Source organism: Octopus bimaculoides, chromosome 3 (genome assembly GCF_001194135.2).
Source record: "Octopus bimaculoides isolate UCB-OBI-ISO-001 chromosome 3, ASM119413v2, whole genome shotgun sequence".
In the NCBI taxonomy this organism is placed as follows: domain Eukaryota; kingdom Metazoa; phylum Mollusca; class Cephalopoda; order Octopoda; family Octopodidae; genus Octopus; species Octopus bimaculoides.
In genome coordinates, this window is record NC_068983.1 from 27,935,506 (window position 1) to 27,944,940 (window position 9,435).

The 9,435-nt window shown below is 36.8% G+C and overlaps 1 long non-coding RNA gene across 1 annotated transcript in view; it reads left to right on the forward strand.

Moving 5' to 3' along the window:
- The first annotated feature begins 3,596 nt into the window (after positions 1–3,596).
- LOC128247403 (uncharacterized) overlaps positions 3,597–9,435 on the forward strand; it is a 10,011-nt gene continuing 4,172 nt past the window's right edge. Inside the window, exons 1-2 of the long non-coding RNA XR_008263781.1 lie at positions 3,597–4,206; positions 4,726–4,776. This is a non-coding gene — a long non-coding RNA (uncharacterized LOC128247403). The remainder of the gene's footprint in view (positions 4,207–4,725; positions 4,777–9,435) is intronic.

Below are 9,435 nucleotides of genomic sequence, written 5' to 3' on the forward strand. Positions count from 1 at the left end.
ACTTATTTTATGGAAAAAAAAAGAAATAAAAAAGAAAGTTAACCTTGGTGATATTTGAACTCAAAATGTAAAGCGGGGCAAAATTTTGCTAAGCATTTTGCCCGGCGTGCTAACGATTCTGCCAGCTCGCCGCATAAGCAGGAATTTGATAATGGCTTCAAATTTTGGCACAAGGCCAGAAAATCTAGGAGAGGGTATAAATCGATCTCATCGATTCCAGTGTTCGACTGGCACTTATTTTATGGAAAAAAAAAGAAAGTCAACCTTGGTGATATTTGAACTCAAAATGTAAAGCGGGGCAAAGTTTTGCTAAGCATTTTGCCCAGCGTGCTAACGATTCTGCCAACCGGAACGCTCCTCTTGGGAGTTAGATAATAAGAATAAAATTAGTTTATTAAATCGTTTTGATTTTTATGCTTCCCCATTCATTAGGCTCTATAATTTAAAGAACAGTGAAATGAAGAATATAAAAATTGAATTATTTTTTGAATTTGTCTTCGGTTGTAAATATGTGTATATGTGATACGCGTGTGCGTGTGAGGCTGTGTGCAGGCATATATATTCGCTAGAATTTATGTACTTTTATGTGTTGCTGTGTGGGTCTGAATATATATGTGTTGGGTGTGATAGCTGCATGCAACAACTATTTCCCTAATGATTTATTTTTCTGATGTTTGCTAATATTTGGAAAATAAACAATTTGGTATTGGTTCATAAATGTATTCTAAATTTGGAGCAGTGAGACGATTTACAATAGAATTATTTCAGTGAATCATGATATTTTAGAGGGTTTTTTTTTTAATTTTCTATCCTTTCTTTATGTAGTTTTTCGAAATTAGAGTGTATGTATTTATACAGATATGTACGTGTATGTGTATGTATACAGTACATATGTACATACACCCACTAATACGCATATCAACACATAGAGATACGCACGCACCTAAATATATATACAGAGTGTCTGGGCTAAAATTGACGGTTTGCATATACTGTATCGCAGGTTCGAATGACGTACCTTCACCGAACGTATTTCTTTATTTGCCTATAGGAGGATACACAGAGGGGACAGAACAAGGACATTCACAACACAGGGCTGGGGTTACAAACATGATAAAAATTGATTAAAATTGGTTTGCTGAAATCGACGGTATGAAATCGAAAAAGTGAAAAACGAATGAAAATTTTTAAAAGTTAAATGATTATAATAATTTATAAGACTTCGGGTTTTTATTTAACCCGCCGGCTTTCTCTTTTTTCTTTTAATTCCATTGTAATTACCGTATTTTTGTCTTTTTTTTTCTTTTCACCTTGATCGGCTACACTAGCACGGCCCCATTCAATCTCAGCATTTCGATAACAGTTATCCATCTTTTCTCGAATACTCTTTGAGACAGGCACTTTTTCTCCGGACTGATCTTCCTTGTCAGGTGGTAGTTAAAATAACTCACGATACCGCTTCCAGAGATAAAGTAGCCCGTCTCAATTCCCCTTCCACGCGTCAGCGATATTGTGTCTTACAGTATGGCTACTGCACAGTAAAAGGACGCCTTTCTTTCCTTATTAAAGGAGGAAGGTGGTACGATCTTAATTATGGACTCAGTCGATAGCCGTACTCTTTCCGTCTCCGACATCCGTTGTTCGATATAGGCTATCTGTTACCTCAATTCCTCACAATGTACGAAGGCGTGCGCGACAGTTTCACTGACGCGCCTGCACCTCGGGCATGTGAGGGAGGTGTCAAACCCGTGTCTTGACAACCTTTCTTGAACCGGCAAGGCCGATCGGTAGCACTGCCAGGCCAGGGATTTCTGGGAGTTATCCAGATATCTCGGCCTAAATGTCCTTCCGAACAGGTTGGCTAGCTGGTCCCCATCGAAATCCAGAGCCTCCCCCAGGACGTCATCGGACTCATGCTCTACCAACCCTCTATAGAAATCCGCAGTTATAGCCCCGCTGCCGGCACTACTCGCCCGGGAGAACAGAGTGAGTGCTTGTCTGCACTCCTTCTGCCATTCACCCGTTCTAGGTCTTTATATGTACTCATATGCGTATACAGATATTAATATATACGTATACACACACATGTACACACACTCATACATACATTTACACACATTCATACATATAATTTTTTTTTGCGCCTTTTTAAAGCTTAGCCAGGCTCATGGGCACGCTTCCCCGGTTTCTATGGCCTATGTGTTTCCCCCAACCGCAGCTGGACGGGACGCCAGTCCTTTGCAGCGTTACTCAAGAAACAGGAAGAAAGAGTGAGAGAAAGTTCGGGCGAAAGAATACAACAGGGGTCGCCATCCCCCCCCCCTGCCGGACCCTTGTGGAGCTTTAGGTGTTTTCGTTCAATAAACACACGTCCGGTCTGGGAATCGAAACCGCGATCCTCCGACCGCGAGTCCGCTTCCCTAACCACTGGGGCATTGCGCCTCACACACATTTATGCATGTGTATATCCATATATATATATATGTGTGTGTGTGTTAATATATACTCAACATCACCCATTGACATGTTTACATTTCGTTCAAGTGTTTGTATATTAGATGTGTGAATGTATGTGTAAATGTTTACTTAAATATTTCAAACAAAACCAGGCTTAATTAATCTAACGAACACAATGAAGACCTGGGAAGTTTACAATGACGCCTCATCGATCTACCATAAACAAACTTCTTTCTGACACTTCCACTTCTACTTATTTGATATACTCTTTCCTCGTTTTGTATTCCTTCGCTTCATAATTCCACCATTTCCCTTCACCCAGCTCAACCGCGATCCGCGATCCTCTAGAATAAGACATTCCATTCCCTCACCCATACAGCCTAATATCTATTTTAATTAATCATCGCTATCGGTTGACCCTATTTCTTAATAAACTCAAAAAGAATTTCCGTGCTTCATCAAATATGTTGAGTCTGAAGGATCTTTGAAAGACAAACATATTTACATTACCACATGACTTGGTAGTATATACCATGTTTACCCGAGTGGTTCTTAAATGCGTGGCTCATTGGTTTGAGCGTCAAGTTCACAATCATGAGGTTGTGAGTTCGATACCTGGACCGGGTTGTGTATTGTGTTCTCGAGCAAGACACTTCATTTCAAGTTGTTCCAGTTCACTCAGCTGTAGAAATGAGTTGCGATGTCACTGGTGCCAAGCTGCATCGGTTTTTAACTTTCTCCTGAATAACATCGATGATGTGGAGAGGGGAGGCTTGTATTTATGGGCGACTGTTGATCTTCCATAAACAATCTTGCCCGGACTCGTGTCACGGAGAACATTTTAAGTGCAATCCCATGGTCATTCATGACCGAAGGGGATCTTTTTACAGTCGCAAGCAAACACCAACACCCATCCGGCCCTCCCATTATCGTCCCTGCTGTACATCGAGGATGTAACAACTGAGGAAAGAGTCGAGCGACACGATTTCTAATACTTCTAAACATTGATCTACCAGGGTCTAGAAGCTCGCCCATATATACTATATCAAATGCGCATGTCTGTCACATAACCTCGTATAAGCAAATTACGTTTGCAACAGGGACTCATAATTCTTTATATAATTTTGTTACTATTTATTTTTCATTTATTTTCTTATAGATTTATTATGTATGTGCCATACATATACTGTGTAATACTTATCTCGAAACCACATTGAACTGCATATGACCGGAGCGGACATGAACGCTAGACCGTGCAATTTACAATTTATCATCTCTCAGTCACCATGTTGATTTTAATTCCAAAGGTCAACCAGCACACCAAGTTACAGAAGCATATTTTTCTCTTCGTACACACACTTCGTTCATCACAATAATACATACTTTTGGTACACTTATCCTTTTTTTCTCTTTTTATTTCTCTCTTACACAGAAGATTCTCTCGGTAAACTTTTCTATATTAAATAATGGATCAGTTAGACATTTAATTCGAAAACCCAGACATAATGGTAACTTTTACGATCGTAAAAATAGCATTCAGTTTAGTATTGAATGCTCTTTCGTCAAATATATTTGTATTACACAAGTGCGCATAAACCAAAGCAGTACAGTCTTAGTTCATCTGAGCGAAATATTCAATCATATCACTTAGTGTTAGTCGGTACAGTGAGATGATGTGAATTAAACAAACGACCGTAAGTGACAAATAAGCCATGTGAAAAGAAGATGGAATATATAAGAGTTAAAATTGTGAGTGTGTGTTTTCTCAACTGAATAAATTCAGTAAAACCTGGATTCTAATGCCGTCCAAAATTATTAACTTCCCGTTAACTAATTCCTGTCTTTTCTTTTCTAGTATATTCAAAAATATAATTATCTACCGCTTCATTCTAGAAATGTTTAACTTCAAACTTATATAAGAAATAATTAATTTTAATTTTTAGTCAGAATCGCCTGCCTTTTCCACACTTGAACCTTCTGTGATAGGATACTTCAGCTAATTGGGAATTTTAATTGGAATGTATGGTTATGAATTTCGTTTCGCTACCAGGCGGTTTCAGGTTCAGTCCCACTGCACAGCATTTTGGACAAGTGTTTTCTGCAAAAACCCGATCTGACCAATGCTCAATGAATAAATTTGGTAGATGGAACCCGTGTGGAAGCTCTTTGTGTGCGTATATATTATATGTATAGATACGTGTGTGTGTGTATTTGTATCTGTTCCCTCACAGCTTGACAACTAGCTTTTGTAATTTTATTTCTTCGTAGCTTCGCCGTTCTGCAAAATAGTGCGAAAGAATAATACAAGACTTTAAAACAGTAAGTACTGAGTTCGATATATTTTGTCTTTTCTTTCGACTAACCTCTTCTGGGCAGTATCCATCCTATCTGTAGTTCACTGACTGAAACAGTAAAGAGTAAAAGTTGTTCTTGAAAATACGAAGCATAATTTTTCGATCACACTTATATTATATAAAGCTTATCTTTGTTCGAATTTGATTCATATTGCCTTGGGTATATTTCTTCGCAGTGTTAAGAGGATGAAAGTGTTTTCGCTGGACATGTTGATGGACTAACGCCTGTAAATTTCCGACAGTAATTGAAATCATGCTCCAAAGTAGTCCAAAGTTGTAACACAATTAAAAAGTATTTAATAATCACAAATGTATTGTTTGTTATCGCTGTTCTTCTTAAGGCCCTAAATTAACAAATTCAATAGACCTATGTTCTAAGTTTTTTTTTTCTTTTGGTTTTGTTCATGACCATAATGTAACCTTTTTATAAGTCCAAATTGTGTTATTTGAAGAATATTTAGCTGCTATTTCTATTCACTTGAGCAACCACCTAAAGATGTTCTCGTTGGTTTCATCAGTTTATTTCTTTGTAGAACGGAACCATAAGTTCATCTTTCACCGCAGTAAACGCCTTCCAGCCTACCCTTATTCCCCGCGAATGTTTGACGTCCATGTCTCGGCGCATACTTATTGTGTGTCCCAAACAAACGTATACTTTTACCTCTTCGATTTATTCCTTTATTCAGCCATGTTCTATGTGTGGCGCATTAGCAGTGCTTCTTTGCTATAATGAACTATGGAACATATCTATCGGAACTAAATTAGTAAGCACTCTATTACAACAATTATAAGCGTATTCGTTTGAACGACGAGTATGTGGATATTAGAAGGGGGAAAAGCATTCAGGATTTCTATTTCTAATACAGTTTCAACTTTCTTGACATCTATTCCATTTTCCTACCCATTATCATACCAGGTTACCTAAAATTTCTTCAAACACTCTCGTATATTAGTTCTTACAAGGCTCAATACTTGATGTATTCGACGACGGCTCACTTACGACTCCAACAGGAATTGGGGACCTCACTACCACCATAACAACAGTAATAATTTCAATTTTAGGCACAGGGCCAGCAATTTTATGAGGAGGAGTAAGTCGATACCATCGACCCTAGTACTTGCCTGGTACTTTATTTATTGATAAAGCTAAAGGATAAAGCTAACCGCTGTGGAATTTAAACCCAGAACGTAAAGAACTGGAAGGAATTTGCTTAGCACTTTACCCAACGCGCAAACGATTCTGTCATCTCGCACTATTAACTTGAATCAGTATAGAAGCCTCACTGTGGTCACTCGGTTGCAAGAAATGGTGGCTAAATCTCCTTCAAGTATCCCTCTATTGTGTTAAATAAAGGACACCTCATAATATAGTCCTGCATATCTCTAAAAGACTAGACGGTTACGGCTGAACCACTATTGATAGTAGTTATGCTCAAATTCGGCTTGAATTAATATCTGAACAAATAACGACAAAATGATCAATAATACTTCAATGATAATTTTATAGTGCATTGATGACATAAGTGAGATACAATAATTTCAAACAGAAATACTATCCGACTAAAATTTGTGTGATATCGACATACATAAAGCAGTAAACACTGAAGAAAATATTTAAAGAAAATAGAATAACATATGCAGAAGAATAAAGAAATATTTGACGATGACAAGTATAGATCAACGCCTGACATATTTGTAATCTTTTGAGCTACCTCAACGAATGTATAGCTCGTCGAAATTTGTTTGTCTGGAAACTATCGGTGCACGCTGTCCGCAGTAATGCTTTCGTTTAGTTGGTGAAGTGCAAGGTCGCTTTTATTTTTCAGAGAAATAAATTAAATGAATCAATACTTCTTAGAATATATGATAGAGCAAAGCAGAATCAAACTTACTGTGTTTTGATCTCATAAGATTGGGCCATACATGGCAGTTTCCCTGAGACCATATGGGTCTAACGGCTCAATTTTGATTTATGTATGCTGTGGTTTGCCGTCAATATAAGGCCCAGTCCATTGATTTACGTTGTAGCCTATAATATTGTTAAACAGCCTTGCTTGAGGTGGAGGTTTAATTGATATAGTGTTAAATAAGTCCTGTCACAATGGTAAGTAGAACGAGAGTAAGAAAGTAACCGTGATAATAATAAGCTTTAATTCAATTTGAAACACTTTCTTGAATAGGGATAAAATATCAAAGATAAAATATGAAAGATAAAATATCAAAAATAAAATATCAAAAATATTACCTAATCAGCTAAGGTTCTTCCTTTTTTAATGTTGCTTTATTGATTAAACAATTATTTTATATTTAAACACCTTCGCATCTTTCATTTTGCCGCCTGTAATATACGCATATACGTGTACTGTGTGTACACACGCATATAAGTATTCTTTTATATATTTGTTTGTGTGTACACATGTATATACATGGTCTTCCGTCTGAGTGTGTGTTATGTATGTATACTTATACACACACACGTATTATGTATATACATGTGTGTATGTGTATGCGATCGCACGTGTACCTTTAAAGATTTTATCAGTCATCCTTAGAACGTAATACATTTAAAATTCTTTAATGGGTGCAAACAAGAAGAGATGAAACATCCTTTACCTTCGAAATCTTGATGAAATCAGTTTCAGAGAAAACCAAGTTTAGTGAAAAATAAGAAACCTACTCGATTGTCAGAAACATCGAGACTAATTGCAGCCTTGTATTCTCTAAAACAGATCACAATAAATCTTTGAAAATAGAAAAGAAAAAACAAACATTTTCTGTAAATGGCGCATTTTAACGCACCTTATATATACCAAGAATATATCATTTGTGCGAATAGTTTGTTAATTTTTTTTTTGTTCTTGTCTTATTATGATCGTTGTAGTTTTTGTGTTTCATTTTTCAAGTTTCTTTTATTATTACTTTCATCTATAAAGTAGTTGATGAGGTTTTCAATAGCTTTCGTCTTTACTTATATATATATGTGACGTGTTGATCTTAGCACAACTGAAGTGTAATATATTCGTAATCTGGTACAACTTTTCTGCTATGATAGTTATACTCTGTGTGTCAGGCTAGCTATACTGTCTTTCTGTTGTGCTTTGCTGTGTCTGGAATATAGCAACAACCAAAAATCTTTCCACTTCTTTTAGCTGATAATACAGAAAGCGAGAATGGTTGAGGGAATGACTCATTTGATAAGATAGAATGTAATCAATATATGTGCAAAGAATGAACACATGTGGTCGGATTTGGTGAGAGACAATCATGGCCAGAGACACAGAAAACTGACGTTATTCAGTTACTGTGTTACTACAAAAGAAAGTATCCAGTTTTTAATCGACTCATTAAAAGATAAGAAAAAATTAATATAAAAGATATATGTATATCAATGTCTTATGAGGGAATTTGGTAGAAGGAAACTGTATGGAAGCCCATCGTGTGTGTGTTTGTGTGAGACCACTGCTGTTGTTTCTTTTACATCCCTGTAACTTAGCGGTTTGGCAAAAGAGCCAGACTGCATACGTACCAGTCACTTTTTTGACAAAACACACACGTACGTACTTAGGAAGGTGCATAGGCTAGTGGTTAGGGCTTTACACTCTCGGTGTAAACCGTGGTTTCGATCCCCAGACCGGCGGTATGTTCTGTTCTTCAGCAAAACACTTCGTTTCACGTTGCTCTAGTCTACTCATCGTTAATAATCTGCTAAGGAAGGTTAGAGATGAAGTATATGATCGGGAGCCATCGTCACTTTCTTTACTATAAAGAGTGTAACTTGTCCAGGGAAAATTGATGTATAAAATATGTGTATATTCTCAGATATACGAATACTTCCTCTCTAAATTTAGCATATTGAGATTATGTTCTAGTTGTATACCCTATCTCTCTCTCTCTCTCTCTCGTACATGTATATAAGTGTACTTGTGAGTTTGTGAGAGAGAAATCACCTTAGGTTGAGAATCATTTCATTCGACAAGGAATAGCTTGTGATGTTACCGTTCACTCAGTTAACTCTCTTTCGCACAATAATACCTGCATTCTCTTTCTGATAATCAGAAAGAGTCAAGAGCTCTTTTTTAAGTCATTCATTTACAAATAGATTATCCGCAGTCGATCGTTTCAATTATGACTGTTGATGGCTTTGTCATGACTTGATAAGCTTTTTCCTTACGGACGGTTTTTCGATTGGGTTTGCTATTTATTATGATCAATTCGTTTCCACTTCACATTCCTTTTTGCACTATCTTTGAACCTCACTCTAAGTCTTCCGTCGTTTCTTTACCCCTTGCATAGTTGAGAGTAAAGGATTTGTCATGGCAGTCTATTGTGAAAAACTTAGGTGACACGGTCACCCGGCAAGCGATGTATATGTAATTTGTGTTCTATCAGATGTTTTATAGTTCACTTCAGTCTCTGTCACATTCACTTTCACCATTCTGCTAGTCTCGTCATACATAAAAATTGCAGTTTAACTTACAAGTGGGAACTAACTTTGTGTATTGATGAGTTTGACAAATATTAAAAATTTTAAGTTGAATAACTGGTGTAAATTTTCATTGATGTGATGTGATGTAAAGAGAAAATCGGTACTTTATACACACACACACACACACACACACACACA